Below are 20717 nucleotides of genomic sequence, written 5' to 3'. Positions count from 1 at the left end.
GGCGATTTGATCGTAGGCCGGTAGTCTCATGCCAGTTATTGCCCTGCAGGCTGTAACAGATATGGTGGATCTGTGGGCCTTTCTCCAAACATTGAGGTTTGGCCGATCCACAGGGTGCCAGCGCTGGTGATGCCTGCTTTCACACATTGGGAGAGACTGCAAAAGCAGAGCCAATTACATAATAATGATCTCATCTGTGTATAGCCATCCCAAATGACAGCCGTCTATTTCTCTGTTACCATCACCTCGGGAGTCATGGAATGGGTTGGCATTATGATACTGTAAATTGCTTAAATGTGGACACAAGTGTCTCATATGAAGCTGCACAAGGACTCTTTCATGACACCCGTTCGCACTTCTAGTTTTATTCTGAACAACTGAGTAGTATTTATTTTTTCCTTGAAACACATATTAAAACTTATATCTTTCTGTGGAGTCCACATCTGCATGAACTTTGGTCGTAAAGAGTGATATGTGTATAACTGATGTCTATTTTTGAGGCATACTTCTTTGAAATAGATTAAACATGACTTGCAACTCATGTCGTATATGAAATACATTTAAGAATAACCCCAAAAGAGCTATGTTAATAATAAAGAAAGTGGTCATGTTTACATTATAATACAGTATTTCTATAACTTTTCATATGAGAACAAGAAGGTTGTTGTACATAGTTTGACTTTTAAACAGAATGACATGCTATCAATGACCTATAAATGGTCTGTGAAATTATGAAACTCTATATTTTTCTGTTATGTTGACTTTCACAGAAGGGGCTTGATCTACAGACGTCTATAATCAAGTGAAATACAGACACAGACTAACGTCTCAGTCCCTGTCTGTGCCAGCTCTCTGAGCCAAGAACAGGGGAAACAAAGCAGGGCACAGAACAACGATGAGGTGCACGAGGCTGAATCAGACAGCAGCCAGATGAAGTTTACTTTACTGATCCCACCATAAAATCCAGAGTTTGATTAGCAAGACAGCCCCGAAGCGGTCACATTAGCCAAAGGAAGCCTAATCATCATCATCATTGCTGGACTCTTCATTTCACCTCCCTGTTGCGCTGGACCTCAGCGCATCGGCCCCATTCCGTTCCTGTTTTTTCATTCAGCCAGCATCACCATACAAGTGATGTAGTGTCCTTCTGAAATCAAAGCCATAAAACATGGCCTTGCCTCCAATGCTCTGCACCACCTCTTTCCTGTTCTCCCTCCACCCCCACCGCCCTAAAGCTGTCAGCCTCGGCTGCTGTTCCCCCGGGGCAAAATCCAGCCTATGAAACCTCACAGCAAGTCACTCAGCCAGACAACTGCAGGCTGGACAGCCCTCGCGGTCTATCATGCTGTCATACGGTTTCTAAAACACTCAGCAACTGATGGCCATTTTACAGTTGTCTCAACAATTATTGCTTATCCTTTGCAAAATGCGAGGAATTGCATATGAAAGAGGACAATACTCTAAAACCAGCAACAGATGTGTGTGCACAGGCTGCCTGGCTGAGACAGGTCAGTGAAGTAGCCACTGCACTTGTGTTGTGATGCCTGAGGAGAGACCTTTGAGACTGTGATATAAATAGTCTTTCTGCCAAGAAAACATGTATGTCAAGTTTGAAAGAAATGTATCAGTTAGCTGATGAAGCATTCTGTGCCTTCAGCTAACCATGGCATTTGTTTCCATCCTGTATGGTCATGCTTGTTGCCTCTTTTGGCCTCCTTTTAGAAATGTTGCCAATACCAAGATCTCAGGATGTACTTTGGTGAGCTCAGTGTTATCACAACCGATAGAAACAATGGCCAAGGCAACTAGGATAAAACCCAAACTGTAAGAAATTGTAGCTTCCTTTAAGGTTAGGTATGGTTAAAGGAACTCCACTCTTCAAATGATAATTTCTATGAACCTTTCTCACCCTGTGTTAGGTTGATTTAGTGAAGAAAATTATGTCTTTCTTGAATACCTCCACAATGAACGAAGAATCCAAAAACTGAGATCTTCATTTAACTAATTGAAGTCATAGCGGTCCGCGTTAACAACACAAATCTACATCAAAACATCAGTTTACAGACTCTCAGACAACTTGTGAAGTATAATCCAAGTCTCATTTATCCAGCCATGCCCTCAGTGCTTCCCAAACACTTTTGTAATATCAGCACAGGCCCATTACTTATCTTTGAGTGAGACTGTTTGTTTGGAAGTGTTTTAAGTATATGTTTTAGCAAAAATACATTGTTTTGCTGTTGTTAAACATGGACCTTTATGATTTCAATTCATCAAGAATTTTCACACTTTTTGGATTCTTTGTTCACCATAGACGCGTGCGAGAAAAACAAAGTTTTGTTCCCAAATTCGGCCTAACACAGAGTATACAAATGATCATTTAGGGGTTGAAGTATTCCTGTAAGATTTGGCAGCTTAAACACTTGGTCATAGGTAAGGTTTCGAGTGTGGTCAAGGTGAAAAAATAGAAGAAACATTTATCACAGGTCTGTGAAGTGATGCTAATTCCTGTCTTTCATTTGACAGATGGCCCTTACCATTCAACTTGCTCCCTAAAGGTCTCCCCACTTCCTTCACTGGCACTAAACGTTGGCACTGGATGCCTGATGGGAGGGGCAGAATCATCCAATATCAATGCAATTCCTAACCTGGGAGGTCCATTATCATCACTGCAGCACTAGGACAGGTTGTTGTTCCCTCACACACACAATACCTGAAAACATATTGTTGACAGTGATAATTTCTTTTACACAACCTAAAGAAAGGAAATGCTAAGCATTGTTTTTGACATAACTTGGCTCAGTTACACTCCCCTACAGTCAATCAAATTCACTTAAAGCCAACACAGAACAGGCCCCAGTGGCTAATTTCTTCATCTAACCCCCTCCACCAACCTCCCGTCCCTTGCCCCAGTAGGCACTTATATTCAATTTGTCAGTCGCTCTCATTAAACATGCAGAATAGAGAGGCCCACCACTCTACATTTCAGTGGCACAGCTAACCAGGTCAGAGTTCATCTGAGGACGGCTTTCAGTATTCCTCCTTGTTTGCAGACGCTATGGTGCAGACTTAGAAAACATAAGGAATTTCTGCTCTGCCAGATGTGTGTCAAAGCCTAAAGCTGCTGGTGTGAATTTTGACCTGACAGAGAATAGATGCTACACACATTTTCCAAACTCTGAAATCTGATCCCAAAGAGAGTTTAATGATGCTTTATTTCTCCACTCGCTGAGAATCTCGGTCTCTAATTAGGTTTAACATCATCAGCCTTGGATTTAAGTGTGTGTCTAGACCCTTTTACTTAGGTAGCCTACCGCTGTTAAGTTTGACATTTAAACACAAGTGTACCCTTGAAATCATTTCACTCGGAGCAGATTTTGTCTGACGTTTCGCAGTCATTAGAATGCTCACTTTTATTTATTTCATCTCAGTTTTTGCGGCGATGTCTCCCTCTCCTATTTTAACCTTTTCACAACTGCTAATTACATTTTATTATTACCACAAATTCCAAGTATTGACCTCAACTTGCAGGCTTGAATGCTTAAAAGCACAAAGAAGGGCCACTACATACAGAGTTGTGTATGGATGTGGTCATAGCAGCCACTTGTGAAGTTAATATGTCCTGTAAAAACACTGAAAGGGATATTTATTACATCTTTATGCATTAGAGGACTTTATTTTATGAGGATTTTATGCTTCCTTGGGGTAACTATAACCTTTAGCTTTATTTTTAGGGTAGTTTTTATTTGTATTTGCGCAGCTTTTACCACCAACTATCCCTTCTCTTCCCTCAGACATCATGTACCATTATTTGTGTAGCTGCTTTCTTAATTTGTATTATTTAGCTGTATTTTCTGGAATCAGCGCGCAGTGGCAGACAAAGAGACGCTCCCGCTCTGCAGCTTTTACACTACTTTCTCAGCTAATTTTCAGCCTCGCAGGCATCCTCATGCAGAGAGGTTCTGAGCTGTAATGCATGTGCTTGGCAGTCATTTCTCCATTTGCGTCCAGATGTTGCTTGGCTGATGCTCAGCACACTTGTCAAATGAAACCTGGTGACGTTTCAGTGGCAATTATTCTCTTTGTGCTCAAGTGGAACTACACACATGTGAACGCACACAGACACACACAAACACACTCAGGAAGAGATCTGCCAACAGATCTGCATTTGCCAGGAAGTAATTGTTTCCATGTAGCTCTATAAGATGCAAAACTCCACAGCGTTTTCTTTGCTAAACAGTTTAAAAATTGAGTCAAATACAGAATGAATGCTTAAGTTATAGTGTTTACAACCTGTAGGATGACATTTTCTGAATTTGTATATGTCATACATATTTTATTGAACGACCCTTCTGAGTTGATTCAGCACCTGGCTTTTGGCGAAATGATTTGCCTCCAAATAACCATGTTCACAACTTCATGGTTCATTAGTGAAGTTTGATCTTGTCGGTAGTTTTCTGTTTCTTTCAAATATGAAGGAAAGCCAGGATTTCCATCTTACTTTTCTTGGTCCACAGCGTAGAGAGGAGTTGGAGTGAGCGGCAGAGGAAAAGGGTGGAGTGAGAACACGGAGTAGAAGGGGTGGTGTGATGATCGGGAGGGGCGTTTCGGGTCTGACATCCAACTCCTCAGCACACTTACTCAGGCTGGTGATGTTTTCCTCGTGTCGGCCTGGAAGCTGGTCATAAAAATTTCCAGTCACTTTCTGTTTGCTTCATTACTGGGACATTGTGCACAGTGCACACTCAGTTCAGGTGACTACGTGACTGGCACATTATGAGACAATTTGTCTCCCATTTATATCAATATCACTGGACTGTAGATAATCACTAGTACTCCAGTTTGCATTGGAGATCACATAGACACAAACTAAGCACCTACTTTGCAGTGTCTGACCTCTGATCTCCATTAAAATAAATTGCCTAACATGAATCCCCAATTGAAGCGATCACATTCAAAATATTATCATGACATATTTATGTGTAAATTGTCCATTCGTCTCAACACAGAGGACACATAGAGAGTAAAAATGAGCCCAGTGGTGGTTTATGGCTCCTGGTTTTATAAGACAAGGGTGGGATGGTGGAGGTGAGGGGGAGTCAGTGAGCTTTAACAGGCACTTGGGGTTTGATGGCTGCTGAGGAGCTACTTGAGGAGTTGTGTCATTTTACAGCTGGGGTTATAGAGGCGAGGGGCTAAGTTACATCCAAGACCTCAGCTGTGTTTCAGGCTGCCGGATAGAAATGTGAGTCACACAGATGATGCCGTCCTCCTGTTGTATAGGACAGAGCGGGAGCTGGGCAGTGGATGTAGTCTGTGTGTGAAAACCTAAATAAACCTACTGTGGGTTTCAGAAAGGGAAATACAAACACCTGTCACCTGGGTGTCAAACACCAGCAATCAATTAGACACTCGTGGAAATAAGGAAATGGAGATTTTACAACTGCTGGAATTAACTTCTTTTTTTTTTTCCTGTGTTGGAATTTTGTTTCCTCACAGTGTAAAATTCAAATTTATTGCATATTTTATAATGTTATTTTTCTAGACCGTTGTAATTTAAATGACCTTAAATGTTAAGTGAAATAAACTGGAACTAAAATGGCACCGAGACTCGCTCATTACACCAAAGGTGAAGGTTAAACAAACACTTGACACTTCATATCAGAGAGGCTCAAAGGCCTGATGATAGTCGCACTGAAAACCAACGAGACGCAACACTCTCACTTAGCACTTGTGTTTCTAAGCAGTAAATCTGTTTGTTTGTTCTGAGTACACAGCCCCAGCCTAAAAACAGAGGGGCCTCTGCACTTTTCTTTCTATAAAGCCCCTTTCCCACTGGAATTTAAGCTTCGACTTCAATTTAAAATACACCACCTGGGTGGACGTGCTAATTTTAGCCCCTTTGCCAGCATGATGTACTGCTGGGCTGGTACAGAACACCATCTTTCTCCGTCCAAGCAGTGCTCGAACATCGTTCAAAATGTAGTTGGCACCAAGTTTTAGAGATAGACTAAACAAGGTAGAGTTAAGAAAAAGAAGGTAACCACCTTAACATTTTTCACTGGCCTCCATGCTGCTTTCTACTAACCTGGAAACTACTAACCTAGCAAATTCGAATTTGCACTGCACGGGGATCTGGCCCCAACAAGTAGAGCCCGCTGAATCGCCAATCGGACCAATCAGATCAGTCTATCTGACAGAGGCGGGCTCTGGGCGGGCGTAACATGATGACGACAGCGCTGCGCTGTAGGAGTCGAAAAGTAAACAGCCAAGATGGCAGCTGGCGAAGGACCGCGTCCATTCAATTTAGCTTTGGAAGAAACGCTAAGCCAACTACACTCCTTGAGAGAGGAACAGTAGACTGCCCTAGAAGCCTTCACTTCCAGGAAGGACCTTTTTGCTGTTTTGCCGACGGGATACCGCAAAAGCATAATATATCAGTTAGCCCCACTGTTCAGCAAACAGGGACTTAGTGCAATGAATACGTCACCTTGTTTTTTGCTCTGATTGGCCATTGTGCTATCCAACTGCGTGTGGCGGCATTTAATATGCCTCAGTTAGTGCCGCCCCTTGGGTAGGAAGGGTGTATCGGTGAGGGCCAGACTCAAAATCTTTCTAGATTTGAGTCTGGATTTTCAGGCTAGCTTTCTACTGTTTATTTACCTGTTTTTTGGTCCGTCTATGACATTGAAAGTGACACACCAGAAAAAACAAAACAAACAAACAAAAACAAAACACAAAGACACACTGGTTTACTACCAATGAGAAAGCAATGTATCGTTCCCCCCCCATTAAAAAAACCTACAGGAGCTTATGAGGGCACATGGTGGTAGAGGAGCTGCTGGAATGCACTCATCAGCCTTCTGAGAGTAGCTAAAGAGCCATTGATTGCTTATCAACTTTAATATTTTATCCGTATTTGGAGTACGTCTTTCTTGAGTCACGTTAATGTGCATGTATTAGGACTGCTCAGCAGATAAATTATCACCAGTCTCAGTGCGGAGTAGTTGTCCCAGCTGTAAACCACCAGGAGCTTAGAGCCTAGTTAGAGGTCAGAGGTTAATGTGGTGCTAGAGGCAATACAAGACACTGTCCTAAATATAGCCCTTTATATGTAGTCAGGACTGTCATTTGACCCCAGGGACTCTGGAATAGACATTTAGGGGGTGATTTGTCTCAGTTTGTTGACAGATGACACTGGTGGTAATTTTGTAATTTCAGTGGGAACTGTTATTTTCTTCAGATCTTACAATAGAGTGAGTTGTCACACTTACTGACAGCTGAATACATGAATACTGTATATCTAAACATTTTCTATTCAGTAGAAAATGTCTCAGTTATTAAGGCTAACAATGGACTAATGTTCTCAATTAGAAATAAAGACAGAAGAAGCATCTGTTGGTAATTATTGACCTTGTAGCACACAGCCCAGCAGTGGCTTTGAGAAAAGCAACACTTTTCTTACTGCCTCTCAAGAAAAGCTGGCCTACAGCAGAGAAAATTATCAGAGGCCACGTCCCGCGAGTTCAGCAGCTCTACATGCAGACCACCTCAACTGCTGTGAAACGCTGGCCTGATCAGGCCTTCCTGTTTCCTTCTGTGTGAGCATGCATGGCTCAGTGCAAAGCAAGCAAGAGAGATGCTACATGTTGGGACTGCTTCGGGTCCGCAGTCAGCCAGCTGTGTTGAGACAGATTGCGCTCTTGCTCAGCCCTGACATCTCGGGGGCGTCTGCGTCTTGCCAAGGAGCCTACGGAGACGAGGAGGGAAAGGAACTGCCCGGTGAGCCTGTCTCGTCTCAGCGTCCACTCGCTCAGGCCTGCTTTCCGGCCAGGGCTCTTAATTGTGTCTCTGGGTGAAGTGGTCGCGGCCCAGCGGTGGGGAGGGGGCATGTACGTGTGATGTGAATGAGACCACACACACAATCACATGCTTTCACACATATGCACATGCACACAAATGCTGTAATCCCATGGCCTGAATGAATGACCATCACAATTGTAATTAGACATGACTGTTTTTGGAGTCCCTGATACACACCGGGGCCTAGCAGCAGGAAGACCATAGGATTAGTCCTGGTTTGGCGTATGCCTGGATGGTTTAACTAAATGCCAGGGGCAGATACTTTAATGACATGACTCAACTCAGCATAAAAGTGATGCCCAGCTTTATGTCAAAGCCAGTTTTCAACTTGCCTGTTTGGAACAGGCAGACTGTTTGGCCTCAGGTATTTCTTCCTCGAGAAATGAAACAACTCCACACTCAACACTGAGCTTCCTCGGTTCCTGAGCAATGCATCTGCCATGACATAGCTGCGTCCAGTTAGCATCATTTGCTAACGTCTATTTGGGACCAGGCCATTTAAGGTAACAAAAGTAGTCAAAGCGTTCCAGAAGTTACATCACTGATGCTTGAAATGTTTGAGTTTGCCACAATGTATTATCTCCGGTCTCTCTTTCTTCATCTGTTCTTGAATTTAACGTAGCGGGCGATGGACAGCAAGCTGTACCCAGCATGACATGCAGGGGTGTAGGGTGTTGACACATCTGGCCGACAGTCAGCCGTCAGTCAGTATTGGGCTGTAGATAAACGTCTGTCACCCTACTTTTAGCAGTGTGAGCTACACCGTTGGCACTGGTCAGCCATTAACAACTTTTTAATCAGTCCATCGGTAAGATAAGCAGTTCAGCTCAGTGCGTGAGAAGAGAAACGGAAGTTAGGATAGCAAACAAATACAGTCAAGAGGGCGTGAGTTTAAAATCAGACTTGTTTTATTAGGTAGGATTAATTTTCTTAGCCATTAAGCTCTTTAGCAGAAACTGTTTGTGTTAAAGTTTGCCAAGGCATGGTAAACTGCGATTTGCTCCTTTAAAAATGGGTTGCGTTGTTAATGAGCTAACTGGCTAACTAGCGTTTTGATTACATCCTGTCAGTTTCCCTTTTTATGAATAATGCAGACTTCCACCGACTGCTGGTATGGAGAGTGACTTCATCTCACACAGGGACAGAACGTATGTGCTGGTTCGCTGTTGGCTGTAGTCTTTACGGTGTGTTCAAGTGCAACTTTTTGGCTGAGACACAGGTGCCATGAGGCAACACAACAGTCAGCCTTCATTGCCACTAATTCTATGGGTCGGTTTGGTGTGTCTGGGCCTTAATAATTAATAGGGGTCCCTTCTCAATACACTACACTGTGTGTACCTAATAGACTTCTGATATGTCTAGTTGATCTCAAGAGCTTGCACTCGACACTGCAGTTCCTTGGGTCCCCATCAATACACCTGCCAAGTGTGAAGATGGTCGGATAAAGAGCTGATGAGAAAACCAATCAACAAACAGACAGCAGAGACTATACTTAGAGAATACTTATAAGTATTTGTTCACATCGAATATTTCTTTGTCCCTCCAGTGCTACATTCTGAGCATGCTTCGATTGAACAGCAGTGTCTCCTATTTAGGATGCCGTGTATATAAGCAGAGCCAGAAATAGATTCACAGCGAGTCTCCTCCTCTTCGCCTCCGTCAGAAGACTATCCCATAACAGTGATGTCACCAAGTCTTCCTCACACCTAGCCGAAAGCATTCAGCACTGGCTCAGGCTGACCGCAGTCTGGCCAGCTTCCTGTCTGACCATCATGGGCAAGCACAGAGAGACGGGCAGCAAACACGGGTGCATCCACCTGTTAACACAGCCAGGTCACAGGGGCCAGAGATTGCAGGAGGAGAGGTGTGTGTGTCTTACAGGGCCACCGCTGAATTGTATTTTACAGCATGGTAGGAAAACCTTCGAAAAAACCCACCTTGATCTTTTTGTCCTTTGTTCCAGTTTTGGCTCTCACTGCTTTGTGTAATATGTCTTTTACTTCACCATTTAACCCTGAAATACAGTTGTAATGAATGACGGTACCAGCAGTGGACTCTCCAAAGCATGCCCAGACCGGTCACTGCTCAGGGGTTTTATAGCATTTGGCTCAAACTGCGCATTTTTCAGTCTGTCTCCAGTTGTCAGATTCTTTAATTGGGGAAGTCCGACCACCTACGTAAATTTATCTTATGCGTGTGCATGCAGCCGACCGACCATCGTGTTTATGTAGTGGTAATTGGTGGACAGGTGGGATGGAGGCCTGTTGTTTTGCTTAACCTTCTCTGTGGTAATTCAGGGCCCGGCTAACTAGACCTTGCTTAACCCCCTGACTTTAGCCCCAATCAACACATGGATATTAGGCACCATGTAACCTCTGCCTTTGTGTATCTGAGAACTGGTTTGTGGTAAAAACCTGTCAAAATATCCCACTCTCATTTCTGTTCGGCGACAGCAACAAGACCTCTACAGTAATTTCCAGAAATCTGTCCAAATTGCTTAAGTCTTAAATTATCTATAATTGGCCCCTGCGTTGGGTTACTGGGGGTAGTAGCCTCCAATCATGTGGGAAGCAGAAAGGGCTGTAGTCACTTCCAGCTGGTTAATGATGGCCAAACGGGTGCTTACCAACATCACGCCAGTTGCCAAAGGTTACCATGGATGAATATTAGCTCCATGTGAGGTTTATTTTACTAACTGGCACAGGCACTTATGTGTGGAAAGCCGCACTCAATGACTATGAATGATTTCACTTCTGGTACAATGCTGACTTGTTTGACTTGTCAGTTTCTCTTGTACGACAGCTTTCCGCGCCATCTAACCTTTGTGAATAAAACCATTTCTTGATTGAGGATCCAGCTTGATTTCTGCGTGGCAATTGAAGATTCACTGAAGTGGATGTTGTCAATATTTCTTCTTAAGTGAACCCCCACAGCTAGCAGTCTGCCTACGCTATGTCAGTATTATCTTTTTAGTACCTGACTCACCTGTAACCTGAACTCTCTAAATAGCAATGATAACAGGCTTCTCTGCATGGGTCACACTGCATTAGGGGTCAGGGTGAAACAGACTCTGTCTTTGTGCTTTGCCAATGAAGTTTAGGAGCAGGGCTAATCAGGGGGGCGAAAGCGTACACCACTCCAAATCAGCTCCAGCCAGGCCAGCTGAATTTATCTCAAACTTATTAACTTTGCTCAGGGCTCAAATTGAAACCATGCTCGGGTGCTCACGCTCTAGAGGTGCTGAGTGTGAGAAGTGACAGTATGATTTACAGGGGGGAACCGTGCCGCAGATGCTGCAGAGAGAAGGACCAGGAGGGAGGGAGGAGGGTCTGAGGTGAAGTGTTTTCTTCAGAAAGGAAACCCTGTAACTCTGGAGAGTGATTGCACTGTTAGGTTCAAAGTGACAGAAAAACCTACAGGACTGCACAAGTCAGCTCATGGTCTGAGCATCACTATCAGCACCATGAGTCTGTATAATTGTTGGAACCAAATTCAACACATTTAAGAAGATGGTTGGATGGGTGAAAAGCAGAATAGCCTCATCGACTGTGAGATAATTGTATGTACCATGTGCCAATACCATTGTCTTGCCTTATTTTGTTGAGCATATATGGTTTGGGTAGCCACAAAGGTTACATTATTTCTGAAATGTCCTGGTAATTGATTTGCCCGCAGCTCTGTGGCTGCTTCAAATTGAACTGGCCCTCTGACACTTGTTGATTTCAACTAAAGAAAACTAGCACTACCTTACAGAAATCAAGTTATAGTGAATGCTTCACTATAACTTGCAGCATTCACAGACAAAACACTTGTCTTTATCTGGACACATTTTCCCCACAAATGCAACATGCTAATGTTATTAGTATTATAGTATTATTATTTTACATTGTATAGATTAGCCTAGCAGCTAGGGGACTTTTCTTATGCTCATATTAAGCCAGGGACAACAGCAACATTTAATAAAGGTAACATTACAGAATTTGGCTCCATTACAACTCACAAGGTTCACTGACAAAACAGCTGTCTTCTACTGAACACGTTTTCCAAACAAATACAACATGCTAATGTTATTAGCACAAGCCTATGGTATTTTACATTGTATAAATTAGCCCAGCAGCTAGCGGACTTTTCCTCCACTCATAGGAAGCCAGGGACAACAGCAACATTTAATAAAGGTAACAGTACAAAATTTGGCTCCATTACAACTCACAAGGTTCACTGACAAAACAGCTGTCTTCTACTGAACACGTTTTCCAAACAAATACAACATGCTAATGTTATTAGCACAAGCCTATGGCGTTTTACATTGTATAAATTAGCCCAGCAGCTAGCGGACTTTTCCTCCACTCATAGGAAGCCAGGGACAACTGCAACATTTAATAAAGGTAACAGTACAAAATTTGGCTCCATTACAACTCACAAGGTTCAGTGACAAAACAACTGTCTTACTAAACATGTTTTCCAAACAAATATATCATGCTAACATTATTAGCACAAGCTTATGGCATTTTAGATTGTATAAATTAGCCTAGCGAATAGCGGAGATTTCCTCTACTCAAATGAAGCCAGGATCTCACACACAAGAATTAAAATGCTATTTTGTGGGAACTTTATTTTCTTTACAATTTATTGTTTCTTATTTGTGAAATTAAAGTAAATAAAAGCTTTGTTTCCACTGAGGGAAATGGTTTCAGCTTACAAAAATAGACAGGAAGTCTGTGTCACCACAAAGTGTAGTTTCATTTCTGGGGAGGTGCACTTCAGGCTATGGCATAAGGTATGGCGTAGGCTTGCTCTAACTGTCAACCCAGTCACCAGAAGAAAATATTGGAATTGTACATTTCTGCAAACCACTGATACGTTACATTTATACGTTTTATAGTATCATATCAACGTTTCTAAAGTGATGTTTTTCTGATGGCATGTGTATGAGCTGACTTTGTCGTCAGGAGGTAGAGAGGATGGTGGAAGGTGTGACACCTAGGTGAGACAGCTGCAGACCACTGTTCAAGACAACTAAACAATTTTTTTTTCCAGTAGCTATTATTTTGCCAAAACTGGCTATTTTTTCACCAAGACATTCTTTCTTTTACAGCCATGATTGTGGCCCCTAAACCAGGTATTTTAAGCCCAAACATCATCTCTTTATGACCATAACCAAGTAGTTTTTGTGCCTTAACAGAACCACATTGTTGTAGAAATGTAAGATGTCAACATATCCATTAAATAAATGTACAAATGTAATACATCCGTGGTTTGCATTTATTCTGGCAATTACATTGTAACTGTTCTTTGTAGGCTACTAACAGATTTTGACAAATGTCCATGCACAATGGCCTTTAAAACTCAGGGTGACCTCACACAGTATTTTCTCATCTCTCACATAAATTTTAAGGACACATTTTCCGCCCTATGTTCAGTGAGCAACAGAAATATTATTGTTTCTTTTTCCTTTAGCCTTAATATAGACAAAGTGTGTTTGTGTGTTTCTTTCTGAAGTTGCAGATGGCACATTCTCTCAACTGGCACATAAAATTTCATTGGCTGGCAATACTTTTTTATTGGTCCGGACCCAGGCTTCACAAGAGAGTCTCAAAACATATAAATCCTCGCTGATCTCCTCCAGTATGCTTTCAGTGTCTTCTTATTTTTAGCTTTGTGTCTGACGATGTTTAGGATGAGCCCGCAGATGGCCTTAAAACGCTTATAAACCCTCTCTTGTTGATCTTATACCAGTGGTAGTCAGATAGTGTTTGTGTGTGTGTGTGCATGTGGTTCTGTGGGAGCATGCCTGTGTGCATGCTCATCCCTCCCCTCTTCCTGGGCTTTGTTAGGCCAGGTGTGCCTATTCTCAGTGCAGTGCCCGGGGAGCCGTGAGAACGCAATCGCCGGCCCTTCTCTCCCTCCTCTATCTGATTTATTTCAGCCTCTATGGCATTTTAGCAAACAAAAGTACTGCTCAATATTGATCTGGATCTCTCCCATTTCCCCACTCCGCTCCCTTTGTTTTGCTCAGGTCTAGGGTGGCTGCTTTAAATCAAGCCCTCTTGACGTTTGCTTAATGTCTAATTAGCCATGGGTGGGCATGGCCTTTGATTATAGGAAGTGCCTGGAGGTGGGGTTGCAAAGACGACTGAATTTTGACAAAACACCCCAGACTGATCAATCATTGCCTGACACATTGTTTTGTCCTTAATTTCAGAGTGCTCGGTTTAGGGATATGTCCTCTTGGTCACCTTATTCTGAGTTCAAATGATGCGATTTCCTCTCACCAGCCCATGTGCCACTTTTCCAGGGCCATGATGCGTGTCTCTAGATCCACTTACACTGACTCCAGGGTGTGCTGCAATCGACTCATCAATCTGGGGTGCACTGAGTTGATACAGATTGCTAAACCTCATTATCAGTGTTGCAATTGTTTTTAATTTATCCAATTTTAAAAAATATAACCTTCAATAACGAGCACACTGCCTGCCAATATCTGTGTCTGCAAATTTGGAGAAAAAATGTGAGTAGTTTGGTAAACTGTTTTTATAGATACGTGCCTCAAACTTTTTTTTTTCTTTTTTTTTTTTTAGGTTTTATGGTCTTAAAAGGACCTTCATGGGTTTTGTATCTTTAAGAGGTTTGGATACAGAGCCTTAAAAATAAAGCTTTCTCACTCCAGCTCTACCAGCCTTCAAGGCTTCTCCCTCTATCCTAAACACTGGCCAGATGGCCGGAAAGTTGACTTTATTTAAATCTGGTAATTCCGGCTCTTTTCCAACCCCCCCACAACGCCCTGCTCCCACCACCACCACCACCACTCCTCCGCCTCTCTATCTTCTCTCTGAAGATCACGGCGGTGGTGTGCCAGCGGGTAACAGCCTCAGCTTAGAGTGGACATGTGAGAATGACACAGTGATGACATGCTCCTGCGGAAGGGATTAGAGAGTCTGACGCTCGCAGAGAGAGAAAAGGGAAAGAAGTGAAACATTGAAAACAACAATTGATTCACTCATGGCAGAATAATGAAGAGAGATGCGTTTTCTGCACAAGAATTCAAATGCACACACTTTGCTCATGATAGCTGAAATTCTATCCAGTGTGAAGAAGTAAACATCTTTGAAACTGTGCAGAACATCTGAAACAGAGGCAAACCCTAGCATCACCTAGCAACCTTTTAAAGCCACTATTAGCTGACTGTGCTACTGTCTGTTACACATCATTACTGCACCTGCTTCTTCTTGTCCATTTAAACCGTCACCCCACCTGCAGCCCACACTTGAGTAGGTACCTTTCATCTAGCCATCCTCCTTCGAGCGAGACCCCACACTGACAGAGTAATGTCTCTTATTAAAGCCATCATTAAAATGAGGGTCACGGGTCAGCCAGCAGGCCACAGGACATCAGGCTATCATTAAGGCTAATTGTGAGCTTGTGATCATCCTCTTTCCTCTAAAAAATGCTGTTTAGTATTTCATACCCCACACTCCCTTTTATCTTTACACATTCAGCATCTTTGAAATTGAAAATTGTTGATACAAGAATGCTTGAAGAGATCTGCTACGTAAAGTAGAGCGTCCAAATTTACAACAAAGCCTCTGACATCACTGCTGTGTGCCATGAGACCCTCTTGTGCTCCGCGTCTATCCCAGTTCTTCCTGTGTCACCCTTTCAATACTCCCCACCTTAGCAGGTCTGTCTTTTAAGCGACCCCTTTTCTGAAAAGAGAGAAGCCCACTTCAGTAGTCGTCCACTGTGTGGCCATCTGAGAAGGAAACTGAATATAAATCCCTAACAATGGGCAGGGTGCTGGGGGAATAGGCCGAAACGGCCATTTAGCAGGTGCACCTTCGTGGCCTCCACACAGTTCCCACACATATCACCGAGACCGGTGGCCTGCCCTAGAGAGTACCCCTGAATCACCATCCAAGATCAAGTAGCGATCAATTAATGGGAGAACAAGGCGTCCGCTGGGGGGATGTCCAGTGTCCCACCCTCCCCTGCTTTGACTCATAGAAGTGCCCATTTGCAACTCTATCTGTGTGGCTGCTCCATGTCAATGCGTGAGGGGGCTGGGGGGACGGAGATATTATCGGGGTGACTGTGAGAACCGGCACTGGCATTTTCACTGGGCCGACCTTTGTTTGCGTGAGCGAGGGCCGATTGGCGGCGCTGTGATGAGGTCACCTGGCAAAGCAGCAGGGGGTCCCGTATCTATTATTCACCTGAAACACAGGGATGAGAACTGGGCTCTGCGGCTTTGTGAACGCACGCTAGACAGGTGACTCCATGAAGGTTTTCAAGTCACACTACACGGGAAATAATTAATATTTCCCTCTTACATAACATCAGTTCAACACATGCAGCCTGCTATTTGGACTTGAGGTCGTATTTGACATTCCTTCCGTATCTGTTCAAAAGAAAAACATGTTTGCTCATGGGTGACTGCGAGTGATATGCCAGCATTGATCAGTGAGTGTGACTCTACTAATTGCATTCTTGTCCATAAGCAAACAGACTTAATCCTGGGCACTGATAAAGTCATGAAGGCAAACCATACCAGGAACACACTGTCTGCTAGGTTAAATTAATGCTGCACTGATATACTTAACAACCGATAACTCATGAGGCTTAATCTGATACACACTGCTGATACAGTGTACCTTACTAAAGTATAGTTTGGGTCCGTACCTGTAGGTTTTGCAGTTTGCTCCCAGAACACATGCTGACAAGCTTGTGTCCATATTGTGGGTTTTTTTTTTTAATAAGGCTGGGAATGTGGTAAAGGGTATTCATAGCTTTTCCAACTCTAGCAGCTCCCCAGTGGCAGTATAGCCACCTCTGAAAGCCCCAGCAGTGAATAAAGCTGTAAGTTAAAAACAGCCTTATATAACTTCACGCCCTCAAATATCATTGGAACATTTTTTTCTGGTCACCTTTAGGTAACCAGTGAGCCTCATTAATGCGATGATTGATGGCTAAACTGTTCTCTTAAGGATATTTTTTAAAGACAGGGAGTAAAATCACAGTGATTCTACCCATACACAACACTGTGAGACGCTGTGGCTAATTTTATTATCTAAGAGCAACACATATTTCTTGGCATTCACGGCAAAGTGAGGAGCCCATAATTTTGAGTAACCTCCTCACCTAGCTGATCAAATGGCTCCTTTCTTTTCTCCTTTCCCCACAGAGTGACGGACAACTAACCCCAGCAATTACTGCGACCAGACAACCCCAACAAACTAGCCTGTAATCACCACTATCAACCAAAGCGGGATGGGGGGGTGAAAGAGTCCTGAGAGGAACCTGGTCTGCCCCCGCCCCCTGTTTGCCCACCACCCCCTGAGACCAAAGGAGGATTGCGAAAGGTATCCTGCATCAGTAAACAAGGGAGGTCTTCAGGTCTTTAGGGGGCTTCCCTCTGTTTTCCATTGAATCAAATTAGGGTAGGAGCTCACACAAGCTCTGCCCATGGCTGTTATGACAGCAAGGTAGATACTCTTTCAAACCACCTGTGACACTGAACCCAAACACAACCTTTTAACCTGAGGTCACATCCACTGTACCACACAGACACCATGGCACAAGATCAGCCTCTTTTAAACAGTTAAATGGTAAATATGATTGAATTTAATCTAATCATAGTCCTGAATACTATCCAAGTGCACTGACCTTTGTTTTTCCCTTGAGATCTAATTTAGTGCATGTCAGATATTTTATCTAAGATACATGTTGTGCATTCACAGAACACCACCCAACAGCACACCGCAAGTATTAATCCATAGATAGATCTTTACGGTCATGTGCCTAATATATTTAGCTCTCTGTTTTTCTTTGGGGAGCAAACTTGATTTCTCGGTTCATTTAAATTTATAAGAGTCAAAGCAAATGGAAATATACATATATGTACTTTTTTGGAAAGGGCAGTTTTATGGCAACAAAAACAGAATCTGTGGTCTCAACAGTCCAGGTTTGATGCAAACGCCTGTGGAACCTTTTATGCAACCTGGCGTCCAGGAGATTTATAAAAATATTTTGCTTTCCACCCTTTTGAGCCTTTTAGCCCTTGCTAAAGGAAAAGTGCTAGCTCCAAAAAACCACACAGAAGAACGAAAAATCCACAGGGTCAAATGTCCTGAGTGGGCCGTTTGCCAGGTCTGTTCCACAAGCAGGATGCTCACACACAGACTGGCTCCAGCCTCCCAATCCTGCAGAAACATATGAAAACAGAAACAAATCCCAACACGAGGGCCAGCACCAGTGGTCCATGAGAATATAAGAGGCTGTTTTAGTGCAGGAACACCGTAGATCGCCCAAGAAGATTAGCCTCTGTGCTACAGGGCCTCGTGTAAATCTCCTTCTAATTGGCAAGGGAATTTGATTTGACTCATGCACTGTGAGAGGCCAGTGCTCATTATTGCTGCCCAGTTAATGCATAAACAGAGGTCTCAGCAGGTCCCCACTAAGTGGTACCAATGATCAGATAGCAGCCTCTTGGTCTGAGAGGCTGCCTTTACAGAAGTTAATTGTTCTTATTGCAATGAGCTCAATCTGTCAACTTTTAGAAACAATTTGATGCTAAATGAGGTCACGGTTAATTCCCCCAGAAAGCATTATATTTGAATGAAGGTCAGTGCCATGGAGGGTCAACAAAATGATTTCCAAAATGAAATAACATATATAACATAGACTCTCAGCAATTTCAATTAAAACAAAAACAGAGGTGTAAAGGTGTCACTTTTAGTGTTACACATGCATTCAAATGTATCTATATTATTAGTTCTACAGTTATCTAATGTGTATGTTCACCAAACCAAGGTGAGACATCCGAGGTGAAAACATTTTTTCATGCACAGGTCAATTTTGAGATTCCGGGCTATATTGCACATGTCAACTTTTAGACCAATGGGAAAAAAAGCATTCAAAATACAAATTTAGGTGTTTGTGTTAGTTCAGATTTCTGTTCTGGAATTGAATGCAAAAAAATGCATAATTAACTGGATAATGCCTAATTTGCATATTTAATCATAAGATTTTTGAAAAACTGTAATACAATTTTTTTTTAAATTTTTGGCCTTAATGTGAGCAATCAACTGGGAATTTCCATGATGATATTTCTACCTATATTATTTTAATTTAATTTAATTTAATTTAATTTAATTTAATTTAATTTAATTTAATTTAATTTAATTTTATTTTATTTTATTTTATTTTTACTAAGGGGTTTGTTTATATATCATTCATGCTTATTTAGGGAGTGATAAAAAGAGAAAAGCTCTCAAAAGCTTTTACTCTAACGTGTGATGAAAATGAAAAAAGTATTTTGAAATCTGGCTTCATCCAGCGTTCAGATTTTTGTTCTGGAAATGTATGCAAGTCAGTACATATTCATTTAGATAATAACAGAAAAAATTGTAAAAAAAAATATATATACACATATATATATATATATATATATATATATATATATATAATTATATTATCAGTTATTACAACTATTATCAGTTAGGAAAGTTCATCTGTTTATTTTTCGTATTTATATAGTTTTTAAAAATCCCTGTTTACCTGAGGTGTGTCCCTTCAAAGTTTAGAATATTTTTCTCTCTTTCCCTCTCCCTCCATTTGCACACTCACTCCTGGGGTTAACAAATTAAAATGAATGATTATAATTATATTTTGCATGAGAATATATTGCTTTTTTCTTTCTGCATGAAATGGTTCTGAATTTTAGACAACATGATTATCTTGAATTGGATGGGAAAAAAAACATCCTGAGCAACTTCCTGCCAGTCTTAAGCTGAGAGAGTTTTATCAGCGGGATGAGTGGGAGTGCTTTTGTTCCTATCTGTCCACCTGCAGTGGGCAAAACAGATCCCTCAGTGCTCTCCGTGTGATTATGGGTACTTTCAAAGAACAAGAGTTAAGATTGGTTACTAATTTGACAATATTGAGGCCAGTAAGTAGCATGACACAGCAGGGCCTGGCCCTCTGGTTACCAGCTATCATGCTGAGTCTGTCCCCAGGCAACAGTTAAGGGTCACAAGGGAAGACGTAGGCAGCTCCTGTGAGACTGCAGCGGAGCCAACCACCCACCCTTGGGCTCCGTGGGGGTGCAGGGACGAGGGCACAACAATCCAGGATCCATTAAAGTGTGACTGATGCCATTCTTTTTGGGTCTTATGACTGGATATATGGCAGCCGGGGGATAACTGGCTTATAATGTGGGACAGACAGACCCACAGCAGGCTGCTAGCGATCCAGATCCTGGCCCTCAGACACTGACCTCACAGTGGAGTCGACACCACTGCCAAATTAATTTTTCCATTTCACTAATGGGTGATCTCAGTGTATACCAATAACATATTTAATATGACAGCTTGTCAGGATAGCGAATGAAAGTCCAACTTGGAAGCTCAATCAAATATCGACACACCCTGCTGTGAGCTGAAAGGTATTCTGTTATGAGTTTATTTTGTGTGTGTGCGAGTGTGTGTGTGTGTGTGTTACATTCCTGAATACATTATCTGGAATTAACTGTTCCTAAGTACCATGTAGAGCATTACAACATGCAATTTATTTTAATAGTGTAAACAAACAGGATTTGCTGGAGCTGCTGCTTGTGGCATGACCAGCTCACGATTAAATCTGTAACAGTGGGTGGTATATCCTACCTTTCATCACCAGCCAATATTCTACGTCTGGCCCCAGATTTGGCCTAAGATGACGGGTGACAGGAATCAGGATAAGACTTGCTGACCAGTAGACTGAGGACAATGTCCTGTAAAGCCCAAGGACCTATTGGGAACCAAACTCTTGCTGTCTCCTTGTGGGAAAAAACACATTTGAATATAACTGCTTATGCTATTATT

The 20717-nt window shown here is 42.4% G+C and overlaps 1 long non-coding RNA gene across 1 annotated transcript in view; it reads left to right on the top strand.

Moving 5' to 3' along the window:
- The first annotated feature begins 2584 nt into the window (after positions 1–2584).
- LOC126405830 (uncharacterized) overlaps positions 2585–20717 on the top strand; it is a 44619-nt gene continuing 26486 nt past the window's right edge. Inside the window, exons 1-2 of the long non-coding RNA XR_007571611.1 lie at positions 2585–2683; positions 17039–17216. This is a non-coding gene — a long non-coding RNA (uncharacterized LOC126405830). The remainder of the gene's footprint in view (positions 2684–17038; positions 17217–20717) is intronic.

The sequence above is a fragment of the Epinephelus moara genome, chromosome 18 (genome assembly GCF_006386435.1).
Source record: "Epinephelus moara isolate mb chromosome 18, YSFRI_EMoa_1.0, whole genome shotgun sequence".
Lineage (NCBI taxonomy): Eukaryota > Metazoa > Chordata > Actinopteri > Perciformes > Serranidae > Epinephelus > Epinephelus moara.
This window is presented reverse-complemented; position numbering and strand designations above follow the sequence as displayed.